The following is a 25,612-nucleotide window of genomic DNA, read 5'->3' as shown; positions in this document are numbered from 1 at the left end:
ATGACACCATATTCCCTTTATTTCTTTTGAACAGGACCCATAGGGCTCTGGTCAAAAGTAGTGCACTGAGGGAATAGGTATTGGTACACAGCCATGATGAAATGTAGGAATCTAAACTGTTGTTTTGCTCATATGATGTACGAAGGAAGAAACTAGAAAAAGTGAGTGACACAACAATGTCCATTTTTATTTTCCTTATAAACACCTAGAACTGAGGAAACAGACCAGCTCACAAAACGTTGTTTTTCTTCTCTTCAACATAAATATCCAGACTTCCTTTGAAAACGGAATCACAACGCAAAAACAAGTGTGTGTCGGAAATGTCACCCTATTCCCTACGTAGTGCACTACTTTTGACCAGGGCTCTGGTGCACTAGGGATCAGGATGGCATTTCAGACAGGTTCGTCGGAAATGTCACCCTATTCCCTACGTAGTGCACTACTTTTGACCAGGGCTCTGGTGCACTAGGGATCAGGATGGCATTCCAGACAGGTTCGTCGGAAATGTCACCCTATTCCCTACGTAGTGCACTACTTTTGACCAGGGCTCTGGTGCACTAGGGATCAGGATGGCATTTCAGACAGGTTCAGAGTCATTTTCTAAATACATTTTTCAGACTCAAGTGACTGCAAATGGTGTCTTTTCTCTCAACCACAAAACACGAGGGACAATCTTCACAACAACAACGAAGGAAAAGATGAGGCAACGCCATGTTTTCTTAAAGCATTTCCAATAATATGAAACCGAAACAGTTATTTTGTGTTTTAATAATACAGTTTTATCCAGCAAATAAAAAGCACTTTGGTCATCTTCACCCAGACTGAGCCGCGCCAAAAAGTACCAAGCAGTAACAACTACAATGGTTTGTGTGACATTGAAACATGTAACATCGTTTCTATACACTACTTTAAAGTGCACATTTTCAGGCATTCCAAACGGTAGCGACGAACATCGACTGTGCGAACAGCGACTAAGACCTGGGACCTCTTTGTTCCAACTATAACACAAACACGCTGTGTGTTGAGCTACGAGTTATTGCTTGAAATACAGTCGAACCGCTGAAATAACTCAAATGCTCTGTGAGAAAACCATGCAACGTAAAACAGTAAACCAGGGAAGGAGGGTTGAGAGAAATCAACATGTTGACGAGGTGGTGATGACGGCTCACAGGCCTGAATAGCAGTATTTCAACCAGACTGCACACCTCACTGTGTCTGGTTTACAAAATAGGGTTGGGAGTACAGAAGCCAATACTGAATGGTATCACCATAAAAGGTCGCGACCCCACTCCCTCAGGGTCTCAGTATGTAAGAAACACATTTCCATTACAGACTTGTACAAGTGTGTACCAGGACAAACACACCTCCCCCCAAATGATCATTATACGAGTAACATAGTTAACCATGTTCAGTCACACACCGTTTAGCTAGCGGGCCTGGAGGTCTCAATTTGACATACAGAATACTAACCCAGATATGTTGGCTAGGTTTACATATTCCCATCCACCCAGTACAGTACTGTACCTCCCATCCACCCAGTACAGTACATCCCTTCTAACCAATACAGTACCTCCCATCTAGCCTGTACCTCCCATCCACCCAGTACAGTACCTCCCATCTAGCCAGTACAGTACATCCACCCAGTACAGTACCTCCCATCTAGCCAGTACAGTACCAGTACAGTACCTACCATCTAGCCAGTACAGTACCTTTCTTCTAGCCAGTACAGTACCTCCCATCTAGCCAGTACAGTACCTCCCATCCAGCCAGTACAGTACCTCCCATCTAGCCAGTACAGTACCTCCCATCAAGACAGTACAGTACCTACCATCTAGCCAGTATAGTACCTCCCATCCAGCCAGTACAGTACATCCCATCTAGCCAATACAGTACAGTCCACCCATCCAGCCAGTACAATGCCTCCCGTCTAGCCAATACAGTACAGTACATCCCATCTAGCCAGTATAGTACCTCCCATCCAGCCAGTACAGTACCTACCATCTAGTCAGTACAGTACCTACCATCTAGTCAGTACAGTACCTCTTCTAGCCAATCCAGTACAGTACCTCCCGTCTAGCCAGTACAGTACCTCCCGTCTAGCCAGTACAGTACCTCCCATCCAGCCAGTACTGTACCTCCCATCCAGCCAGTACTGTACCTCCCATCTAGCCAATACAGTACAGTACCTCCCATCTAGCCAGTATAGTACAGTACCTCCCATCCAGCCAGTACAGTACCTCCCATCTAGCCAGTACAATACAGTACCTCCCATCTAGCCAGTACAATACAGTACCTCCCATCTAGCCAGTACAGTATAGTACCTCCCATCTAGCCAGTACAGTACAGTACCTCCCATCTAGCCAGTACAGTACAGTATCTCCCATCTAGCCAGTACAGTACCTCCCATCTAGCCAGTACAGTACAGTACCTCCCATCCAGCCAGCCAGTACATCTACAGTATCTCCCATCTAGCCAGTACAGTACAGTACCTCCCATCCAGCCAGTACAGTACAGTACCTCCCATCCAGCCAGTACAGTACCTCCCATCTAGCCAGTACAGTACAGTACCTCCCATCCAGCCAGTACAGTACAGCCCATCTAGCCAGTACAGTACAGTACCTCCCATCTAGCCAGTACAGTACAGTACCTCCCATCCAGCCAGTACAGTACAGTACCTCCCATCCAGCCAGTACAGTACCTCCCATCCAGCCAGTACAGTACCTCCCATCTAGCCAGTACAGTACAGTACCTCCCATCTAGCCAGTACAGTACCACCCATCTAGCCAGTACAGTACCTCCCATCCAGCCAGTACAGTACCACCCATCTAGCCAGTACAGTACCTCCCATCTAGCCAGTACAGTACCTCACCTATTTTCTCACCAATCATTTGAGTGTTGTTTTATCCTGCCTCTGTCTCTCCACTACAGCCGTCACTTAGCTTATCATTAGAAACGCCAAACACACAGAAACATTGTTCATCTATTCTGAACTTTGGTGTACTGTTGTTGTCGTCAAAAGCAACAACAAAAAAGCCTACATGGAATTGACCAGAAAGTACAACCTGTTTGTGTATGTAGGCTTTAAAACACATTATTATTATTATTATTACAGTCCGTCTATGATCGGAAACAACTACTCGTTGCAGGTCTCACAGTGAAATGACTGCGTTTGTGTGTCACAGTCAACAAACTAAACAGCTGCATTATAATGCACATCGTCCTTACTAGTCTGAAGGGATGGAACTCTTTTACCTTTTTAACTGAATTGTCATCTTGCTGTGTTTTGATTCCATCCCTCTGAGAACACAAAACCTGTATAGCTTAAAATAACATTTTGTAACTTCTTCAACAACAAAAAAAATTAAAAATACTGAAAGGGTAAAATAAATATATCTTGAATTGCACAAGTGAAATGTAAGCACTCCGTTATGAACTCTGAGAATGGGGCTGTTTGTCCGTCAGACCATAGATACAGGGAAGCCCAGTCAGTCCGTGAGCGAAAGGACAACAGCGCCCCTGTGTGGTGAGAGAATGTATCACATCTTCCAGAGCCAGCTGTGACCTGATCAGCTTACTGTCATGATTTGATCTTCCAGAGCTGAGGACAGAAAGGTGTGGTAAGTTCTTCCTTCATACTGAGATCTACACACTCAACAAATCAACTCCATTTCATTTCAAATAAACTGGTGCATAAGTACTAGTACCACACACACACACACACAGTTAGTTAGTTAGATTACTTGTTGGTTATCACTGCATTGTCGGAACTAGAAGCACAAGCATTTCGACAGGATGACCACCTGGGTGATGTTGTAGAGCAGAGGGTTCATCGTCAGACCACGTGTTAGCCTGAGGTTGAAGCATCCAGTAGGTCACTGGGGACCCCGTGAGGACAGCAGAAATGGAGGGTGAGGGTGGAGATGGAGGGTTCAGGGGGAGAAATGGAGGAGGGAGGGGGAGAAATGGAGGGTGAGGAGGTAGTAGGGGAGAAATGGAGGGTGGAGAGAAATGGAGGGGGAGGGTGGAGATGGAGGGAGGGGGAGAAATGGAGGGTGAGGGTGGAGAAAGGGAGGGTGAGAGATGGAGGAGGGGAGAAATGGAGGGAGGGTAGAGATGGAGGGGAATGGAGAGAGATGGAGAAAGGGAGAGAAATGGAGATGGAGATGGAGGGGGAGAAATGGAGGGGGAGATAAGATGAGAGGAGAGAACCAATAGAGATGGAGGGAGGGGAGAGATTAATAATGGAGATAAATGAGAAAGAGAGAGAGAACCAATAGAGATGGAGGAAGGGGGAGAGATTAATAATGGAGATAAGATGAGAAAGAGAGAGAACAAATAGAGATGGAGGGAGGGGGAGAGATTAATAATGGAGATAAGATGAGAAAGAGAGAGAGAACAAATAGAGATGGAGGGAGGGGGAGAGATTAATAATGGAGATAAGATGAGAAAGAGAGAGAGAACAAATAGAGATGGAGCTTGCCGTACCTTCAACAGCTTGGTGGCCAGCTTCAGTACGTTGTTGACTAATGTCAAATCCTCCTTCTTGTTTGGTTTCTTCTCCATCTTCAGGTACAGATTAATCTGGTGAAAACAGTCAATAGAAGTTGAGCCTTAAAGGAAATATCCTCCCCAAACCACTCATTCCTTTCATTTACAGTGTTAAATAACACTAACATGTGAGACTATTTTTGTGAATCAATGTTTCATTTTGGCATTATAATATTTCTACTTTGCACATTCTTCCACTGCAAATCTACCATTCCAGTGTTTTACTTGCTATATTGTATTTACTTTGCCACCATGGCCTTTTTTTGCCTTTACCTCCCTTATCTCACCTAATTTTCTCACATCGTATATAGACTTGTTTATACTGTATTATTGACTGTATGTTTGTTTTACTCCATGTGTAACTCTGTGTTATTGTATGTGTCGAACTGCTTTGCTTTATCTTGGCCAGATCGCAATTGTAAATGAGAACTTGTTCTCAACTTGCCTACCTGGTTAAATAAAGGTGTTCTCAAGCAAGCCTACCTGGTTAAATAAAGGTGTTCTCAACTAGCCTACCTGGTTAAATAAAGGTGTTCTCAACTAGCCTACCTGGTTAAATAAAGGTGTTCTCAACTAGCCTACCTGGTTAAATAAAGGTGTTCTCAACTAGCCTACCTGGTTAAATAAAGGTGTTCTCAACTAGCCTACCTGGTTAAATAAAGGTGAAATAAATCAACATGGAAAATAGTTGTGGAAATCTGTTGCAGCTCAAGTTGACTACAAGATCCACAATGCAATGCTCTCTATGGGCTGGCTGGCTATATAGCAAGCAAACACACACTAATACCAAAGACAATATTAGCATGTAAAGTAGTCCGTTAGCGTTAAACTCGCCTACAATCTCACCATGTTTAATCTACAGATGGAGTCTAACATTCGCAACGGCAGATATACTTTTGAGGAGATGGGAAACGTTGCCTGTGCTATGTCGATGCGATGCATTCTGGGTGATTCTGGGACAAGGAGCGCTCTCCTTCAAGGAGTGAATGAGTCTACTGGGCTTATCTCAAAACCCCGAAATCAGCACGAATTTCATCAACAATAAGTACAACATTACAAATATTTTCCCAGATGTGAGATAATTAACTTGCCATCTGTAATATCGTATACATTTGGAATCATGAAGAATAGGTACGTTTCTCGACCATTACATGGACTTTGAGAAGGGATTGCGTGATTAGCTTAGCAACCGCGTTACGCAGCATGACAACGTGAACGCGATTGGTCGACGGTCTACTGGGTGGGGCGTTATAATATCTTCTATCTCTGCCATGCAATGCACCTGGACTATAAAGAGGCAGACAAATATGCTAGACCCTGCATTAAATTACACATTTCTCAAGGTAGAAATATAGCAAAAATATGATCAATGGCTCATTCGAGAGAAGACATCCTCCCATGTTAAAACATAGGCCAGTATTGAAATCTGACATGTTTTCGCGATCTAAAAGTCATATTCCTATTAACTTCCAGTGTAGTGAAAGCGACTTTGTCGCGGTGCTACTTTTACCGGCCTGCTTTGAACGCCAATAACTCAGATACACGTGAAAACATGAAATGACTCTGGGAGACGATAGAACATCACTCAGAGGTACACAAAAACAATAACATTCAAAATAGATGAACCTTTTGTCACTTGCAAGATGGAGGTGTTGCTGATCTCTGAGCCTGTCTACCTGTTCTGTCAGTAAGATGGAGGTGTTGTTGGTCTCTGTGCCTGTCTACCTGTTCTGTCAGTAAGATGGAGGTGTTGTTCTCTGAGCCTGTCTACCTGTTCTGTCAGTAAGATGGAGGTGTTGCTGGTCTCTGAGCCTGTCTACCTGTTCTGTCAGTAAGATGGAGGTGTTGGTCTCTGAGCCTGTCTACCTGTTCTGTCAGTAAGATGGAGGTGTTGCTGGTCTCTGGTGCCTGTCTACCTGTTCTGTCAGTAAGATGGAGGTGTTGCTGGTCTCTGAGCCTGTCTAGCTGTTCTGTCAGTAAGATGGAGGTGTTGGTCTCTGAGCCTTTCTACCTGTTCTGTCAGTAAGATGGAGGTGTTGTTGGTCTCTGAGCCTGTCTACCTGTTCTGTCAGTAAGATGGAGGTGTTGTTGGTCTCTGTGCCTGTCTACCTGTTCTGTCAGTAAGATGGAGGTGTTGTTCTCTGAGCCTGTCTACCTGTTCTGTCAGTAAGATGGAGGTGTTGGTCTCTGAGCCTGTCTACCTGTTCTGTCAGTAAGATGGAGGTGTTGTTGGTCTCTGTGCCTGTCTACCTGTTCTGTCAGTAAGATGGAGGTGTTGCTGTCTTGTGGTCTCTGAGCCTCTACCTGTTCTGTCAGTAAGATGGAGGTGTTGCTGTACTTCTTGCTGGTCTCTGAGCCTGTCTACCTGTTCTGTCAGTAAGATGGAGATGTTGCTGTACTTCTTGCTGGTCTCTGAGCCTGACTACCTGTTCTGTCAGTAAGATGGAGGTGTTGCTGTACTTCTTGCTGGTCTCTGAGCCTGACTACCTGTTCTGTCAGTAAGATGGAGGTGTTGCTGTACTTCTTGCTGGTCTCTGAGCCTGACTACCTGTTCTGTCAGTAAGATGGAGGTGTTGCTGTACTTCTTGCTGGTCTCTGAGCCTGACTACCTGTTCTGTCAGTAAGATGGAGGTGTTGCTGTACTTCTTGCTGGTCTCTGAGCCTGTCTACCTGTTCTGTCAGTAAGATGGAGGTGTTGCTGTACTTCTTGCTGGTCTCTGAGCCCGTCTACCTGTTCTGTCAGTAAGATGGAGGTGTTGCTGTACTTCTTGCTGGTCTCTGAGCCCGTCTACCTGTTCTGTCAGTAAGATGGAGGTGTTGCTGTACTTCTTGCTGGTCTCTGAGCCCGTCTACCTGTTCTGTCAGTAAGATGGAGGTGTTGCTGTACTTCTTGCTGGTCTCTGAGCCTGACTACCTGTTCTGTCAGTAAGATGGAGGTGTTGCTGTACTTCTTGCTGGTCTCTGAGCCTGTCTACCTGTTCTGTCAGTAAGATGGAGGTGTTGCTGTACTTCTTGCTGGTCTCTGAGCCTGTCTACCTGTTCTGTCAGTAAGATGGAGGTGTTGCTGTACTTCTTGCTGGTCTCTGAGCCTGTCTACCTGTTCTGTCAGTAAGATGGAGGTGTTGCTGTACTTCTTGCTGCTCTCTGAGCCTGTCTACCTGTTCTGTCAGTAAGATGGAGGTGTTGCTGTACTTCTTGCTGGTCTCTGAGCCTGTCTACCTGTTCTGTCAGTAAGATGGAGGTGTTGGTCTCTGAGCCTGACTACCTGTTCTGTCAGTAAGATGGAGGTGTTGCTGGTCTCTGAGCCTGTCTACCTGTTCTGTCAGTAAGATGGAGGTGTTGCTGTACTTCTTGCTGGTCTCTGAGCCTGACTACCTGTTCTGTCAGTAAGATGGAGGTGTTGCTGTCTTCTTGCTGGTCTCTGAGCCTGACTACCTGTTCTGTCAGTAAGATGGAGGTGTTGCTGTACTTCTTGCTGGTCTCTGAGCCTGTTCTGTTCAGTCAAAGATGGAGGTGTTGGTCTTTGAGCCTGACTACCTGTTCTGTCAGTAAGATGGAGGTGTTGCTGGTCTCTGAGCCTGACTACCTGTTCTGTCAGTAAGATGGAGGTGTTGCTGGTCTCTGAGCCTGTCTACTTGTTCTGTCAGTAAGATGGAGGTGTTGCTGTACTTCTAGCTGGTCTCTGAGCCTGTCTACCTGTTCTGTCAGTAAGATGGAGGTGTTGCTGTACTTCTTGCTGGTCTCTGAGCCTGTCTACCTGTTCTGTCAGTAAGATGGAGGTGTTGCTGTACTTCTTGCTGGTCTCTGAGCCTGTCTACCTGTTCTGTCAGTAAGATGGAGGTGTTGCTGTACTTCTTGCTGGTCTCTGAGCCTGTCTACCTGTTCTGTCAGTAAGATGGAGGTGTTGCTGTACTTCTTGCTGGTCTCTGAGCCTGTCTACCTGTTCTGTCAGTAAGATGGAGGTGTTGCTGTACTTCTTGCTGGTCTCTGAGCCTGTCTACCTGTTCTGTCAGTAAGATGGAGGTGTTGTTGTACTTCTTGCTGGTCTCTGAGCCTGTCTACCTGTTCTGTCAGTAAGATGGAGGTGTTGGTCTCTGAGCCTGACTACCTGTTCTGTCAGTAAGATGGAGGTGTTGCTGGTCTCTGAGCCTGTCTACCTGTTCTGTCAGTAAGATGGAGGTGTTGCTGTACTTCTTGCTGGTCTCTGAGCCTGTCTACCTGTTCTGTCAGTAAGATGGAGGTGTTGCTGTACTTCTTGCTGGTCTCTGAGCCTGTCTACCTGTTCTGTCAGTAAGATGGAGGTGTTGCTGTACTTCTTGCTGGTCTCTGAGCCTGTCTACCTGTTCTGTCAGTAAGATGGAGGTGTTGGTCTGTGACTACCTGTTCTGTCAGTAAGATGGAGGTGTTGCTGGTCTCTGAGCCTGTCTACCTGTTCTGTCAGTAAGATGGAGGTGTTGCTGTACTTCTTGCTGGTCTCTGAGCCTGACTACCTGTTCTGTCAGTAAGATGGAGGTGTTGCTGTACTTCTTGCTGGTCTCTGAGCCTGTCTACCTGTTCTGTCAGTAAGATGGAGGTGTTGGTCTTTGAGCCTGACTACCTGTTCTGTCAGTAAGATGGAGGTGTTGCTGGTCTCTGAGCCTGACTACCTGTTCTGTCAGTAAGATGGAGGTGTTGCTGGTCTCTGAGCCTGTCTACTTGTTCTGTCAGTAAGATGGAGGTGTTGCTGTACTTCTTGCTGGTCTCTGAGCCTGTCTACCTGTTCTGTCAGTAAGATGGAGGTGTTGCTGTACTTCTTGCTGGTCTCTGAGCCTGTCTACCTGTTCTGTCAGTAAGATGGAGGTGTTGCTGTACTTCTTGCTGGTCTCTGAGCCTGTCTACCTGTTCTGTCAGTAAGATGGAGGTGTTGCTGTACTTCTTGCTGGTCTCTGAGCCTGTCTACCTGTTCTGTCAGTAAGATGGAGGTGTTGCTGTACTTCTTGCTGGTCTCTGAGCCTGTCTACCTGTTCTGTCAGTAAGATGGAGGTGTTGCTGTACCTTCTTGTTCTGTCAGTAAGATGGAGGTGTTGGTCTCTGAGCCTGACTACCTGTTCTGTCAGTAAGATGGAGGTGTTGCTGTACTTCTTGCTTGTCTCTGAGCCTGTCTACCTGTTCTGTCAGTAAGATGGAGGTGTTGCTGTACTTCTTGCTGGTCTCTGAGCCTGTCTACCTGTTCTGTCAGTAAGATGGAGGTGTTGGTCTCTGAGCCTGACTACCTGTTCTGTCAGTAAGATGGAGGTGTTGCTGTGGTCTCTGAGCCTGACTACCTGTTCTGTCAGTAAGATGGAGGTGTTGCTGTACTTCTTGCTGGTCTCTGAACCTGACTACCTGTTCTGTCAGTAAGATGGAGGTGTTGCTGTACTTCTTGCTGGTCTCTGAGCCTGTCTACCTGTTCTGTCAGTAAGATGGAGGTGTTGGTCTTTGAGCCTGACTACCTGTTCTGTCAGTAAGATGGAGGTGTTGCTGGTCTCTGAGCCTGTCTACCTGTTCTGTCAGTAAGATGGAGGTGTTGCTGTACTTCTTGCTGGTCTCTGAGCCTGACTACCTGTTCTGTCAGTAAGATGGAGGTGTTGCTGTACTTCTTGCTGGTCTCTGAGCCTGACTACCTGTTCTGTCAGTAAGATGGAGGTGTTGCTGTACTTCTTGCTGGTCTCTGAGCCTGTCTACCTGTTCTGTCAGTAAGATGGAGGTGTTGCTGTACTTCTTGCTGGTCTCTGAGCCTGTCTACCTGTTCTGTCAGTAAGATGGAGGTGTTGCTGTACTTCTTGCTGGTCTCTGAGCCTGTCTACCTGTTCTGTCAGTAAGATGGAGGTGTTGGTCTCTGAGCCTGACTACCTGTTCTGTCAGTAAGATGGAGGTGTTGCTGGTCTCTGAGCCTGTCTACCTGTTCTGTCAGTAAGATGGAGGTGTTGCTGTACTTCTTGCTGGTCTCTGAGCCTGACTACCTGTTCTGTCAGTAAGATGGAGGTGTTGCTGTACTTCTTGCTGGTCTCTGAGCCTGTCTACCTGTTCTGTCAGTAAGATGGAGGTGTTGTTGGTCTCTGTGCCTGTCTACCTGTTCTGTCAGTAAGATGGAGGTGTTGTTCTCTGAGCCTGTCTACCTGTTCTGTCAGTAAGATGGAGGTGTTGGTCTCTGAGCCTGTCTACCTGTTCTGTCAGTAAGATGGAGGTGTTGGTCTCTGAGCCTGACTACCTGTTCTGTCAGTAAGATGGAGGTGTTGCTGGTCTCTGAGCCTGTCTACCTGTTCTGTCAGTAAGATGGAGGTGTTGCTGTACTTCTTGCTGGTCTCTGAGCCTGTCTACCTGTTCTGTCAGTAAGATGGAGGTGTTGCTGTACTTCTTGCTGGTCTCTGAGCCTGTCTACCTGTTCTGTCAGTAAGATGGAGGTGTTGCTGTACTTCTTGCTGGTCTCTGAGCCTGTCTACCTGTTCTGTCAGTAAGATGGAGGTGTTGGTCTCTGAGCCTGACTACCTGTTCTGTCAGTAAGATGGAGGTGTTGCTGGTCTCTGAGCCTGTCTACCTGTTCTGTCAGTAAGATGGAGGTGTTGCTGTACTTCTTGCTGGTCTCTGAGCCTGACTACCTGTTCTGTCAGTAAGATGGAGGTGTTGCTGTACTTCTTGCTGGTCTCTGAGCCTGTCTACCTGTTCTGTCAGTAAGATGGAGGTGTTGGTCTTTGAGCCTGACTACCTGTTCTGCAGTAAGATGGAGGTCTCTGAGCCTGACTACCTGTTCTGTCAGTAAGATGGAGGTGTTGCTGGTCTCTGAGCCTGTCTACCTGTTCTGTCAGTAAGATGGAGGTGTTGCTGTACTTCTTGCTGGTCTCTGAGCCTGTCTACCTGTTCTGTCAGTAAGATGGAGGTGTTGCTGTACTTCTTGCTGGTCTCTGAGCCTGTCTACCTGTTCTGTCAGTAAGATGGAGGTGTTGCTGTACTTCTTGCTGGTCTCTGAGCCTGTCTACCTGTTCTGTCAGTAAGATGGAGGTGTTGCTGTACTTCTTGCTGGTCTCTGAGCCTGTCTACCTGTTCTGTCAGTAAGATGGAGGTGTTGCTGTACTTCTTGCTGGTCTCTGAGCCTGTCTACCTGTTCTGTCAGTAAGATGGAGGTGTTGGTCTCTGAGCCTGTCTACCTGTTCTGTCAGTAAGATGGAGGTGTTGGTCTCTGAGCCTGACTACCTGTTCTGTCAGTAAGATGGAGGTGTTGCTGTACTTCTTGCTTGTCTCTGAGCCTGTCTACCTGTTCTGTCAGTAAGATGGAGGTGTTGCTGTACTTTCTTCAGCTGGTCTCTGAGCCTGACTACCTGTTCTGTCAGTAAGATGGAGGTGTTGCTGTACTTCTTGCTGGTCTCTGAGCCTGACTACCTGTTCTGTCAGTAAGATGGAGGTGTTGCTGTACTTCTTGCTGGTCTCTGAGCCTGACTACCTGTTCTGTCAGTAAGATGGAGGTGTTGCTGTACTTCTTGCTGGTCTCTGAGCCTGTCTACCTGTTCTGTCAGTAAGATGGAGGTGTTGGTCTTTGAGCCTGACTACCTGTTCTGTCAGTAAGATGGAGGTGTTGCTGGTCTCTGAGCCTGTCTACCTGTTCTGTCAGTAAGATGGAGGTGTTGCTGTACTTCTTGCTGGTCTCTGAGCCTGACTACCTGTTCTGTCAGTAAGATGGAGGTGTTGCTGTCTTCTTGCTGGTCTCTGAGCCTGTCTACCTGTTCTGTCAGTAAGATGGAGGTGTTGCTGTACTTCTTGCTGGTCTCTGAGCCTGTCTACCTGTTCTGTCAGTAAGATGGAGGTGTTGCTGTACTTCTTGCTGGTCTCTGAGCCTGTCTACCTGTTCTGTCAGTAAGATGGAGGTGTTGCTGTACTTCTTGCTGGTCTCTGAGCCTGTCTACCTGTTCTGTCAGTAAGATGGAGGTGTTGGTCTCTGAGCCTGACTACCTGTTCTGTCAGTAAGATGGAGGTGTTGCTGGTCTCTGAGCCTGTCTACCTGTTCTGTCAGTAAGATGGAGGTGTTGCTGTCTCTTGCTGGTCTCTGAGCCTGACTACCTGTTCTGTCAGTAAGATGGAGGTGTTGCTGTACTTCTTGCTGGTCTCTGAGCCTGTCTACCTGTTCTGTCAGTAAGATGGAGGTGTTGTTGGTCTCTGTGCCTGTCTACCTGTTCTGTCAGTAAGATGGAGGTGTTGTTCTCTGAGCCTGTCTACCTGTTCTGTCAGTAAGATGGAGGTGTTGGTCTCTGAGCCTGTCTACCTGCTGTCAGTAAGATGGAGCTCTGTGCCTGTCTACCTGTTCTGTCAGTAAGATGGAGGTGTTGCTGTACTTCTTGCTGGTCTCTGAGCCTGTCTACCTGTTCTGTCAGTAAGATGGAGGTGTTGCTGTACTTCTTGCTGGTCTCTGAGCCTGTCTACCTGTTCTGTCAGTAAGATGGAGATGTTGCTGTACTTCTTGCTGGTCTCTGAGCCTGACTACCTGTTCTGTCAGTAAGATGGAGGTGTTGCTGTACTTCTTGCTGGTCTCTGAGCCTGACTACCTGTTCTGTCAGTAAGATGGAGGTGTTGCTGTACTTCTTGCTGGTCTCTGAGCCTGACTACCTGTTCTGTCAGTAAGATGGAGGTGTTGCTGTACTTCTTGCTGGTCTCTGAGCCTGACTACCTGTTCTGTCAGTAAGATGGAGGTGTTGCTGTACTTCTTGCTGGTCTCTGAGCCTGTCTACCTGTTCTGTCAGTAAGATGGAGGTGTTGCTGTACTTCTTGCTGGTCTCTGAGCCCGTCTACCTGTTCTGTCAGTAAGATGGAGGTGTTGCTGTACTTCTTGCTGGTCTCTGAGCCCGTCTACCTGTTCTGTCAGTAAGATGGAGGTGTTGCTGTACTTCTTGCTGGTCTCTGAGCCTGTCTACCTGTTCTGTCAGTAAGATGGAGGTGTTGCTGTACTTCTTGCTGGTCTCTGAGCCTGTCTACCTGTTCTGTCAGTAAGATGGAGGTGTTGCTGTACTTCTTGCTGGTCTCTGAGCCTGTCTACCTGTTCTGTCAGTAAGATGGAGGTGTTGCTGTACTTCTTGCTGGTCTCTGAGCCTGTCTACCTGTTCTGTCAGTAAGATGGAGGTGTTGCTGTACTTCTTGCTGGTCTCTGAGCCTGTCTACCTGTTCTGTCAGTAAGATGGAGGTGTTGCTGTACTTCTTGCTGCTCTCTGAGCCTGTCTACCTGTTCTGTCAGTAAGATGGAGGTGTTGCTGCACTTCTTGCTGGTCTCTGAGCCTGTCTACCTGTTCTGTCAGTAAGATGGAGGTGTTGGTCTCTGAGCCTGACTTGTTCTGTCAGTAAGATGGAGGTGTTGCTGGTCTCTGAGCCTGTCTACCTGTTCTGTCAGTAAGATGGAGTGTTGCTGGTCTCTGAGCCTGACTCCTGTTCTGTCAGTGATGGAGGTGTTGGTCTTTGAGCCTGACTACCTGTTCTGTCAGTAAGATGGAGGTGTTGCTGGTCTCTGAGCCTGACTACCTGTTCTGTCAGTAAGATGGAGGTGTTGCTGGTCTCTGAGCCTGTCTACCTGTTCTGTCAGTAAGATGGAGGTGTTGCTGTACTTCTAGCTGGTCTCTGAGCCTGTCTACCTGTTCTGTCAGTAAGATGGAGGTGTTGCTGTACTTCTTGCTGGTCTCTGAGCCTGTCTACCTGTTCTGTCAGTAAGATGGAGGTGTTGCTGTACTTCTTGCTGGTCTCTGAGCCTGTCTACCTGTTCTGTCAGTAAGATGGAGGTGTTGCTGTACTTCTTGCTGGTCTCTGAGCCTGTCTACCTGTTCTGTCAGTAAGATGGAGGTGTTGCTGTACTTCTTGCTGGTCTCTGAGCCTGTCTACCTGTTCTGTCAGTAAGATGGAGGTGTTGCTGTACTTCTTGCTGGTCTCTGAGCCTGACTACCTGTTCTGTCAGTAAGATGGAGGTGTTGCTGTACTTCTTGCTGGTCTCTGAGCCTGTCTACCTGTTCTGTCAGTAAGATGGAGGTGTTGCTGTACTTCTTGCTGGTCTCTGAGCCTGTCTACCTGTTCTGTCAGTAAGATGGAGGTGTTGCTGTACTTCTTGCTGGTCTCTGAGCCTGTCTACCTGTTCTGTCAGTAAGATGGAGGTGTTGCTGTACTTCTTGCTGGTCTCTGAGCCTGTCTACCTGTTCTGTCAGTAAGATGGAGGTGTTGGTCTCTGAGCCTGACTACCTGTTCTGTCAGTAAGATGGAGGTGTTGCTGGTCTCTGAGCCTGTCTACCTGTTCTGTCAGTAAGATGGAGGTGTTGCTGTACTTCTTGCTGGTCTCTGAGCCTGTCTACCTGTTCTGTCAGTAAGATGGAGGTGTTGCTGTACTTCTTGCTGGTCTCTGAGCCTGTCTACCTGTTCTGTCAGTAAGATGGAGGTGTTGCTGTACTTCTTGCTGGTCTCTGAGCCTGTCTACCTGTTCTGTCAGTAAGATGGAGGTGTTGCTGTACTTCTTGCTGGTCTCTGAGCCTGACTACCTGTTCTGTCAGTAAGATGGAGGTGTTGCTGTACTTCTTGCTGGTCTCTGAGCCTGACTACCTGTTCTGTCAGTAAGATGGAGGTGTTGCTGTACTTCTTGCTGGTCTCTGAGCCTGTCTACCTGTTCTGTCAGTAAGATGGAGGTGTTGCTGTACTTCTTGCTGGTCTCTGAGCCTGTCTACCTGTTCTGTCAGTAAGATGGAGGTGTTGCTGTACTTCTTGCTGGTCTCTGAGCCCGTCTACCTGTTCTGTCAGTAAGATGGAGGTGTTGCTGTACTTCTTGCTGGTCTCTGAGCCCGTCTACCTGTTCTGTCAGTAAGATGGAGGTGTTGCTGTACTTCTTGCTGGTCTCTGAGCCTGACTACCTGTTCTGTCAGTAAGATGGAGGTGTTGCTGTACTTCTTGCTGGTCTCTGAGCCTGTCTACCTGTTCTGTCAGTAAGATGGAGGTGTTGCTGTACTTCTTGCTGGTCTCTGAGCCTGTCTACCTGTTCTGTCAGTAAGATGGAGATGTTGCTGTACTTCTTGCTGGTCTCTGAGCCTGACTACCTGTTCTGTCAGTAAGATGGAGGTGTTGCTGTACTTCTTGCTGGTCTCTGAGCCTGACTACCTGTTCTGTCAGTAAGATGGAGGTGTTGCTGTACTTCTTGCTGGTCTCTGAGCCTGACTACCTGTTCTGTCAGTAAGATGGAGGTGTTGCTGTACTTCTTGCTGGTCTCTGAGCCTGACTACCTGTTCTGTCAGTAAGATGGAGGTTGCTGTACTTCTTGCTGGTCTCTGAGCCTGTCTACCTGTTCTGTCAGTAAGATGGAGGTGTTGCTGTACTTCTTGCTGGTCTCTGAGCCTGTCTACCTGTTCTGTCAGTAAGATGGAGGTGTTGCTGTACTTCTTGCTGGTCTCTGAGCCTGTCTACCTGTTCTGTCAGTAAGATGGAGGTGTTGCTGTACTTCTTGCTGGTCTCTGAGCCTGTCTACCTGTTCTGTCAGTAAGATGGAGGTGTTGCTGTACTTCTTGCTGGTCTCTGAGCCTGACTACCTGTTCTGTCAGTAAGATGGAGGTGTTGCTGTACTTCTTGCTGGTCTCTGAGCCTGTCTACCTGTTCTGTCAGTAAGATGGAGGTGTTGCTGTACTTCTTGCTGGTCTCTGAGCCTGTCTACCTGTTCTGTCAGTAAGATGGAGGTGTTGCTGTACTTCTTGCTGGTCTCTGAGCCTGTCTACCTGTTCTGTCAGTAAGATGGAGGTGTTGCTGTACTTCTTGCTGGTCTCTGAGCCTGTCTACCTGTTCTGTCAGTAAGATGGAGGTGTTGCTGCACTTCTTGCTGGTCTCTGAGCCTGTCTACCTGTTCTGTCAGTAAGATGGAGGTGTTGGTCTCTGAGCCTGACTACCTGTTCTGTCAGTAAGATGGAGGTGTTGCTGGTCTCTGAGCCTGTCTACCTGTTCTGTCAGTAAGATGGAGGTGTTGCTGGTCTCTGAGCCTGACTACCTGTTCTGTCAGTAAGATGGAGGTGTTGGTCTTTGAGCCTGACTACCTGTTCTGTCAGTAAGATGGAGGTGTTGCTGGTCTCTGAGCCTGACTACCTGTTCTGTCAGTAAGATGGAGGTGTTGCTGGTCTCTGAGCCTGTCTACTTGTTCTGTCAGTAAGATGGAGGTGTTGCTGTACTTCTTGCTGGTCTCTGAGCCTGTCTACCTGTTCTGTCAGTAAGATGGAGGTGTTGCTGTACTTCTTGCTGGTCTCTGAGCCTGTCTACCTGTTCTGTCAGTAAGATGGAGGTGTTGCTGTACTTCTTGCTGGTCTCTGAGCCTGTCTACCTGTTCTGTCAGTAAGATGGAGGTGTTGCTGTACTTCTTGCTGGTCTCTGAGCCTGTCTACCTGTTCTGTCAGTAAGATGGAGGTGTTGCTGTACTTCTTGCTGGTCTCTGAGCCTGTCTACCTGTTCTGTCAGTAAGATGGAGGTGTTGCTGTACTTCTTGCTGGTCTCTGAGCCTGACTACCTGTTCTGTCAGTAAGATGGAGGTGTTGCTGTACTTCTTGCTGGTCTCTGAGCCTGTCTACCTGTTCTGTCAGTAAGATGGAGGTGTTGCTGTACTTCTTGCTGGTCTCTGAGCCTGTCTACCTGTTCTGTCAGTAAGATGGAGGTGTTGCTGTACTTCTTGCTGGTCTCTGAGCCTGTCTACCTGTTCTGTCAGTAAGATGGAGGTGTTGTTGTACTTCTTGCTGGTCTCTGAGCCTGTCTACCTGTTCTGTCAGTAAGATGGAGGTGTTGGTCTCTGAGCCTGACTACCTGTTCTGTCAGTAAGATGGAGGTGTTGCTGGTCTCTGAGCCTGTCTACCTGTTCTGTCAGTAAGATGGAGGTGTTGCTGTACTTCTTGCTGGTCTCTGAGCCTGTCTACCTGTTCTGTCAGTAAGATGGAGGTGTTGCTGTACTTCTTGCTGGTCTCTGAGCCTGTCTACCTGTTCTGTCAGTAAGATGGAGGTGTTGCTGTACTTCTTGCTGGTCTCTGAGCCTGTCTACCGGTTCTGTCAGTAAGATGGAGGTGTTGCTGTACTTCTTGCTGGTCTCTGAGCCTGACTACCTGTTCTGTCAGTAAGATGGAGGTGTTGCTGTACTTCTTGCTGGTCTCTGAGCCTGACTACCTGTTCTGTCAGTAAGATGGAGGTGTTGCTGTACTTCTTGCTGGTCTCTGAGCCTGTCTACCTGTTCTGTCAGTAAGATGGAGGTGTTGCTGTACTTCTTGCTGGTCTCTGAGCCCGTCTACCTGTTCTGTCAGTAAGATGGAGGTGTTGCTGTACTTCTTGCTGGTCTCTGAGCCCGTCTACCTGTTCTGTCAGTAAGATGGAGGTGTTGCTGTACTTCTTGCTGGTCTCTGAGCCCGTCTACCTGTTCTGTCAGTAAGATGGAGGTGTTGCTGTACTTCTTGCTGGTCTCTGAGCCTGACTACCTGTTCTGTCAGTAAGATGGAGGTGTTGCTGTACTTCTTGCTGGTCTCTGAGCCTGTCTACCTGTTCTGTCAGTAAGATGGAGGTGTTGCTGTACTTCTTGCTGGTCTCTGAGCCTGTCTACCTGTTCTGTCAGTAAGATGGAGGTGTTGCTGTACTTCTTGCTGGTCTCTGAGCCTGTCTACCTGTTCTGTCAGTAAGATGGAGGTGTTGCTGTACTTCTTGCTGCTCTCTGAGCCTGTCTACCTGTTCTGTCAGTAAGATGGAGGTGTTGCTGCACTTCTTGCTGGTCTCTGAGCCTGTCTACCTGTTCTGTCAGTAAGATGGAGGTGTTGGTCTCTGAGCCTGACTACCTGTTCTGTCAGTAAGATGGAGGTGTTGCTGGTCTCTGAGCCTGTCTACCTGTTCTGTCAGTAAGATGGAGGTGTTGCTGGTCTCTGAGCCTGACTACCTGTTCTGTCAGTAAGATGGAGGTGTTGGTCTTTGAGCCTGACTACCTGTTCTGTCAGTAAGATGGAGGTGTTGCTGGTCTCTGAGCCTGACTACCTGTTCTGTCAGTAAGATGGAGGTGTTGCTGGTCTCTGAGCCTGTCTACTTGTTCTGTCAGTAAGATGGAGGTGTTGCTGTACTTCTAGCTGGTCTCTGAGCCTGTCTACCTGTTCTGTCAGTAAGATGGAGGTGTTGCTGTACTTCTTGCTGGTCTCTGAGCCTGTCTACCTGTTCTGTCAGTAAGATGGAGGTGTTGCTGTACTTCTTGCTGGTCTCTGAGCCTGTCTACCTGTTCTGTCAGTAAGATGGAGGTGTTGCTGTACTTCTTGCTGGTCTCTGAGCCTGTCTACCTGTTCTGTCAGTAAGATGGAGGTGTTGCTGTACTTCTTGCTGGTCTCTGAGCCTGTCTACCTGTTCTGTCAGTAAGATGGAGGTGTTGCTGTACTTCTTGCTGGTCTCTGAGCCTGACTACCTGTTCTGTCAGTAAGATGGAGGTGTTGCTGTACTTCTTGCTGGTCTCTGAGCCTGTCTACCTGTTCTGTCAGTAAGATGGAGGTGTTGCTGTACTTCTTGCTGGTCTCTGAGCCTGTCTACCTGTTCTGTCAGTAAGATGGAGGTGTTGCTGTACTTCTTGCTGGTCTCTGAGCCTGTCTACCTGTTCTGTCAGTAAGATGGAGGTGTTGTTGTACTTCTTGCTGGTCTCTGAGCCTGTCTACCTGTTCTGTCAGTAAGATGGAGGTGTTGGTCTCTGAGCCTGACTACCTGTTCTGTCAGTAAGATGGAGGTGTTGCTGGTCTCTGAGCCTGTCTACCTGTTCTGTCAGTAAGATGGAGGTGTTGCTGTACTTCTTGCTGGTCTCTGAGCCTGTCTACCTGTTCTGTCAGTAAGATGGAGGTGTTGCTGTACTTCTTGCTGGTCTCTGAGCCTGTCTACCTGTTCTGTCAGTAAGATGGAGGTGTTGCTGTACTTCTTGCTGGTCTCTGAGCCTGTCTACCTGTTCTGTCAGTAAGATGGAGGTGTTGGTCTTTGAGCCTGTCTACCTGTTCTGTCAGTAAGATGGAGGTGTTGGTCTCTGAGCCTGTCTACCTGTTCTGTCAGTAAGATGGAGGTGTTGCTGTACTTCTTGCTGGTCTCTGAGCCTGTCTACCTGTTCTGTCAGTAAGATGGAGGTGTTGCTGTACTTCTTGCTGGTCTCTGAGCCTGTCTACCTGTTCTGTCAGTAAGATGGAGGTGTTGGTCTCTGAGCCTGTCTACCTGTTCTGTCAGTAAGATGGAGGTGTTGGTCTCTGAGCCTGACTACCTGTTCTGTCAGTAAGATGGAGGTGTTGCTGTACTTCTTGCTTGTCTCTGAGCCTGTCTACCTGTTCTGTCAGTAAGATGGAGGTGTTGCTGTACTTCTTGCTGGTCTCTGAGCCTGTCTACCTGTTCTGTCAGTAAGATGGAGGTGTTGGTCTCTGAGCCTGACTACCTGTTCTGTCAGTAAGATGGAGGTGTTGCTGTACTTCTTGCTGGTCTCTGAGCCTGACTACCTGTTCTGTCAGTAAGATGGAGGTGTTGCTGTACTTCTTGCTGGTCTCTGAGCCTGACTACCTGTTCTGTCAGTAAGATGGAGGTGTTGCTGTACTTCTTGCTGGTCTCTGAGCCTGTCTACCTGTTCTGTCAGTAAGATGGAGGTGTTGGTCTTTGAGCCTGACTACCTGTTCTGTCAGTAAGATGGAGGTGTTGCTGGTCTCTGAGCCTGTCTACCTGTTCTGTCAGTAAGATGGAGGTGTTGCTGTACTTCTTGCTGGTCTCTGAGCCTGACTACCTGTTCTGTCAGTAAGATGGAGGTGTTGCTGTACTTCTTGCTGGTCTCTGAGCCTGACTACCTGTTCTGTCAGTAAGATGGAGGTGTTGCTGTACTTCTTGCTGGTCTCTGAGCCTGACTACCTGTTCTGTCAGTAAGATGGAGGTGTTGCTGTACTTCTTGCTGGTCTCTGAGCCTGTCTACCTGTTCTGTCAGTAAGATGGAGGTGTTGCTGTACTTCTTGCTGGTCTCTGAGCCTGTCTACCTGTTCTGTCAGTAAGATGGAGGTGTTGGTCTCTGAGCCTGACTACCTGTTCTGTCAGTAAGATGGAGGTGTTGCTGTACTTCTTGCTGGTCTCTGAGCCTGACTACCTGTTCTGTCAGTAAGATGGAGGTGTTGCTGTACTTCTTGCTGGTCTCTGAGCCTGACTACCTGTTCTGTCAGTAAGATGGAGGTGTTGCTGTACTTCTTGCTGGTCTCTGAGCCTGTCTACCTGTTCTGTCAGTAAGATGGAGGTGTTGGTCTTTGAGCCTGACTACCTGTTCTGTCAGTAAGATGGAGGTGTTGCTGGTCTCTGAGCCTGTCTACCTGTTCTGTCAGTAAGATGGAGGTGTTGCTGTACTTCTTGCTGGTCTCTGAGCCTGACTACCTGTTCTGTCAGTAAGATGGAGGTGTTGCTGTACTTCTTGCTGGTCTCTGAGCCTGACTACCTGTTCTGTCAGTAAGATGGAGGTGTTGCTGTACTTCTTGCTGGTCTCTGAGCCTGACTACCTGTTCTGTCAGTAAGATGGAGGTGTTGCTGTACTTCTTGCTGGTCTCTGAGCCTGTCTACCTGTTCTGTCAGTAAGATGGAGGTGTTGCTGTACTTCTTGCTGGTCTCTGAGCCCGTCTACCTGTTCTGTCAGTAAGATGGAGGTGTTGCTGTACTTCTTGCTGGTCTATGAGCCCGTCTACCTGTTCTGTCAGTAAGATGGAGGTGTTGCTGTACTTCTTGCTGGTCTCTGAGCCCGTCTACCTGTTCTGTCAGTAAGATGGAGGTGTTGCTGTACTTCTTGCTGGTCTCTGAGCCTGACTACCTGTTCTGTCAGTAAGATGGAGGTGTTGCTGTACTTCTTGCTGGTCTCTGAGCCTGTCTACCTGTTCTGTCAGTAAGATGGAGGTGTTGCTGTACTTCTTGCTGGTCTCTGAGCCTGTCTACCTGTTCTGTCAGTAAGATGGAGGTGTTGCTGTACTTCTTGCTGGTCTCTGAGCCTGTCTACCTGTTCTGTCAGTAAGATGGAGGTGTTGCTGTACTTCTTGCTGCTCTCTGAGCCTGTCTACCTGTTCTGTCAGTAAGATGGAGGTGTTGCTGTACTTCTTGCTGGTCTCTGAGCCTGTCTACCTGTTCTGTCAGTAAGATGGAGGTGTTGGTCTCTGAGCCTGACTACCTGTTCTGTCAGTAAGATGGAGGTGTTGCTGGTCTCTGAGCCTGTCTACCTGTTCTGTCAGTAAGATGGAGGTGTTGCTGTACTTCTTGCTGGTCTCTGAGCCTGACTACCTGTTCTGTCAGTAAGATGGAGGTGTTGCTGTACTTCTTGCTGGTCTCTGAGCCTGACTACCTGTTCTGTCAGTAAGATGGAGGTGTTGCTGTACTTCTTGCTGGTCTCTGAGCCTGTCTACCTGTTCTGTCAGTAAGATGGAGGTGTTGGTCTTTGAGCCTGACTACCTGTTCTGTCAGTAAGATGGAGGTGTTGCTGGTCTCTGAGCCTGACTACCTGTTCTGTCAGTAAGATGGAGGTGTTGGTCTCTGAGCCTGTCTACCTGTTCTGTCAGTAAGATGGAGGTGTTGCTGTACTTCTTGCTGGTCTCTGAGCCTGTCTACCTGTTCTGTCAGTAAGATGGAGGTGTTGCTGTACTTCTTGCTGGTCTCTGAGCCTGTCTACCTGTTCTGTCAGTAAGATGGAGGTGTTGCTGTACTTCTTGCTGGTCTCTGAGCCTGTCTACCTGTTCTGTCAGTAAGATGGAGGTGTTGCTGTACTTCTTGCTGGTCTCTGAGCCTGACTACCTGTTCTGTCAGTAAGATGGAGGTGTTGCTGTACTTCTTGCTGGTCTCTGACCCTGTCTACCTGTTCTGTCAGTAAGATGGAGGTGTTGCTGTACTTCTTGCTGGTCTCTGAGCCTGTCTACCTGTTCTGTCAGTAAGATGGAGGTGTTGTTGTACTTCTTGCTGGTCTCTGAGCCTGTCTACCTGTTCTGTCAGTAAGATGGAGGTGTTGCTGTACTTCTTGCTGGTCTCTGAGCCTGTCTACCTGTTCTGTCAGTAAGATGGAGGTGTTGCTGTACTTCTTGCTGGTCTCTGAGCCTGTCTACCTGTTCTGTCAGTAAGATGGAGGTGTTGGTCTCTGAGCCTGACTACCTGTTCTGTCAGTAAGATGGAGGTGTTGCTGGTCTCTGAGCCTGTCTACCTGTTCTGTCAGTAAGATGGAGGTGTTGCTGTACTTCTTGCTGGTCTCTGAGCCTGTCTACCTGTTCTGTCAGTAAGATGGAGGTGTTGCTGTACTTCTTGCTGGTCTCTGAGCCTGTCTACCTGTTCTGTCAGTAAGATGGAGGTGTTGCTGTACTTCTTGCTGGTCTCTGAGCCTGTCTACCTGTTCTGTCAGTAAGATGGAGGTGTTGGTCTCTGAGCCTGACTACCTGTTCTGTCAGTAAGATGGAGGTGTTGCTGGTCTCTGAGCCTGTCTACCTGTTCTGTCAGTAAGTTGGAGGTGTTGCTGTACTTCTTGCTGGTCTCTGAGCCTGACTACCTGTTCTGTCAGTAAGATGGAGGTGTTGCTGTACTTCTTGCTGGTCTCTGAGCCTGTCTACCTGTTCTGTCAGTAAGATGGAGGTGTTGGTCTTTGAGCCTGACTACCTGTTCTGTCAGTAAGATGGAGGTGTTGCTGGTCTCTGAGCCTGACTACCTGTTCTGTCAGTAAGATGGAGGTGTTGCTGGTCTCTGAGCCTGTCTACTTGTTCTGTCAGTAAGATGGAGGTGTTGCTGTACTTCTAGCTGGTCTCTGAGCCTGTCTACCTGTTCTGTCAGTAAGATGGAGGTGTTGCTGTACTTCTTGCTGGTCTCTGAGCCTGTCTACCTGTTCTGTCAGTAAGATGGAGGTGTTGCTGTACTTCTTGCTGGTCTCTGAGCCTGTCTACCTGTTCTGTCAGTAAGATGGAGGTGTTGCTGTACTTCTTGCTGGTCTCTGAGCCTGTCTACCTGTTCTGTCAGTAAGATGGAGGTGTTGCTGTACTTCTTGTTGGTCTCTGAGCCTGTCTACCTGTTCTGTCAGTAAGATGGAGGTGTTGGTCTCTGAGCCTGACTACCTGTTCTGTCAGTAAGATGGAGGTGTTGCTGGTCTCTGAGCCTGTCTACCTGTTCTGTCAGTAAGTTGGAGGTGTTGCTGTACTTCTTGCTGGTCTCTGAGCCTGACTACCTGTTCTGTCAGTAAGATGGAGGTGTTGCTGTACTTCTTGCTGGTCTCTGAGCCTGTCTACCTGTTCTGTCAGTAAGATGGAGGTGTTGGTCTTTGAGCCTGACTACCTGTTCTGTCAGTAAGATGGAGGTGTTGCTGGTCTCTGAGCCTGACTACCTGTTCTGTCAGTAAGATGGAGGTGTTGCTGGTCTCTGAGCCTGTCTACTTGTTCTGTCAGTAAGATGGAGGTGTTGCTGTACTTCTAGCTGGTCTCTGAGCCTGTCTACCTGTTCTGTCAGTAAGATGGAGGTGTTGCTGTACTTCTTGCTGGTCTCTGAGCCTGTCTACCTGTTCTGTCAGTAAGATGGAGGTGTTGCTGTACTTCTTGCTGGTCTCTGAGCCTGTCTACCTGTTCTGTCAGTAAGATGGAGGTGTTGCTGTACTTCTTGCTGGTCTCTGAGCCTGTCTACCTGTTCTGTCAGTAAGATGGAGGTGTTGCTGTACTTCTTGTTGGTCTCTGAGCCTGTCTACCTGTTCTGTCAGTAAGATGGAGGTGTTGGTCTCTGAGCCTGACTACCTGTTCTGTCAGTAAGATGGAGGTGTTGCTGTACTTCTTGCTGGTCTCTGAGCCTGACTACCTGTTCTGTCAGTAAGATGGAGGTGTTGCTGTACTTCTTGCTGGTCTCTGAGCCTGTCTACCTGTTCTGTCAGTAAGATGGAGGTGTTGGTCTTTGAGCCTGACTACCTGTTCTGTCAGTAAGATGGAGGTGTTGCTGGTCTCTGAGCCTGTCTACCTGTTCTGTCAGTAAGATGGAGGTGTTGCTGTACGTCTTGCTGGTCTCTGAGCCTGACTACCTGTTCTGTCAGTAAGATGGAGGTGTTGCTGTACTTTCTTGCTGGTCTCTGAGCCTGACTACCTGTTCTGTCAGTAAGATGGAGGTGTTGCTGTACTTCTTGCTGGTCTCTGAGCCTGACTACCTGTTCTGTCAGTAAGATGGAGGTGTTGCTGTACTTCTTGCTGGTCTCTGAGCCTGTCTACCTGTTCTGTCAGTAAGATGGAGGTGTTGGTCTTTGAGCCTGACTACCTGTTCTGTCAGTAAGATGGAGGTGTTGCTGGTCTCTGAGCCTGACTACCTGTTCTGTCAGTAAGATGGAGGTGTTGCTGGTCTCTGAGCCTGTCTACTTGTTCTGTCAGTAAGATGGAGGTGTTGCTGTACTTCTTGCTGGTCTCTGAGCCTGACTACCTGTTCTGTCAGTAAGATGGAGGTGTTGCTGTACTTCTTGCTGGTCTCTGAGCCTGACTACCTGTTCTGTCAGTAAGATGGAGGTGTTGCTGTACTTCTTGCTGGTCTCTGAGCCTGTCTACCTGTTCTGTCAGTAAGATGGAGGTGTTGTTCTCTGAGCCTGTCTACCTGTTCTGTCAGTAAGATGGAGGTGTTGGTCTTTGAGCCTGACTACCTGTTCTGTCAGTAAGATGGAGGTGTTGCTGGTCTCTGAGCCTGACTACCTGTTCTGTCAGTAAGATGGAGGTGTTGCTGCACGTCTTGCTGGTCTCTGAGCCTGACTACCTGTTCTGTCAGTAAGATGGAGGTGTTGCTGTACTTCTTGCTGGTCTCTGAGCCTGACTACCTGTTCTGTCAGTAAGATGGAGGTGTTGCTGTACTTCTTGCTCTGAGCCTGACTACCTGTTCTGTCAGTAAGATGGAGGTGTTGCTGTACTTCTTGAGCCTGTCTACCTGTTCTGTCAGTAAGATGGAGGTGTTGGTCTTTGAGCCTGACTACCTGTTCTGTCAGTAAGATGGAGTGTGTGTTGCTTCTTGCTGGTTCTCAGTAAGAGCCTGCTGGTCTACCTGTTCTGTCAGTAAGATGGAGGTGTTGCTGTACTTCTTGCTGGTCTCTGAGCCT

At 48.0% G+C, this 25,612-nt stretch overlaps 1 long non-coding RNA gene across 4 annotated transcripts in view; it reads right to left on the bottom strand.

The window, feature by feature from the left end:
• Nucleotides 1-162: 162 nt before the first annotated feature.
• LOC135572848 (uncharacterized) overlaps nucleotides 163-25,612 on the bottom strand; it is a 124,731-nt gene continuing 99,281 nt past the window's right edge. For 3 of the 4 annotated variants that reach the window (XR_010464502.1, XR_010464504.1, XR_010464503.1), the window contains exons 4-6: nucleotides 2,490-2,647; nucleotides 1,687-2,321; nucleotides 163-1,611 (exon numbers count right to left, since the gene is read on the bottom strand). This is a non-coding gene — a long non-coding RNA (uncharacterized LOC135572848). The remainder of the gene's footprint in view (nucleotides 1,612-1,686; nucleotides 2,322-2,489; nucleotides 2,648-25,612) is intronic. The other variant, XR_010464505.1, reaches the window with a different exon arrangement.

Source organism: Oncorhynchus nerka, linkage group LG8 (genome assembly GCF_034236695.1).
Source record: "Oncorhynchus nerka isolate Pitt River linkage group LG8, Oner_Uvic_2.0, whole genome shotgun sequence".
Taxonomy (NCBI): domain Eukaryota; kingdom Metazoa; phylum Chordata; class Actinopteri; order Salmoniformes; family Salmonidae; genus Oncorhynchus; species Oncorhynchus nerka.
This window is presented reverse-complemented; position numbering and strand designations above follow the sequence as displayed.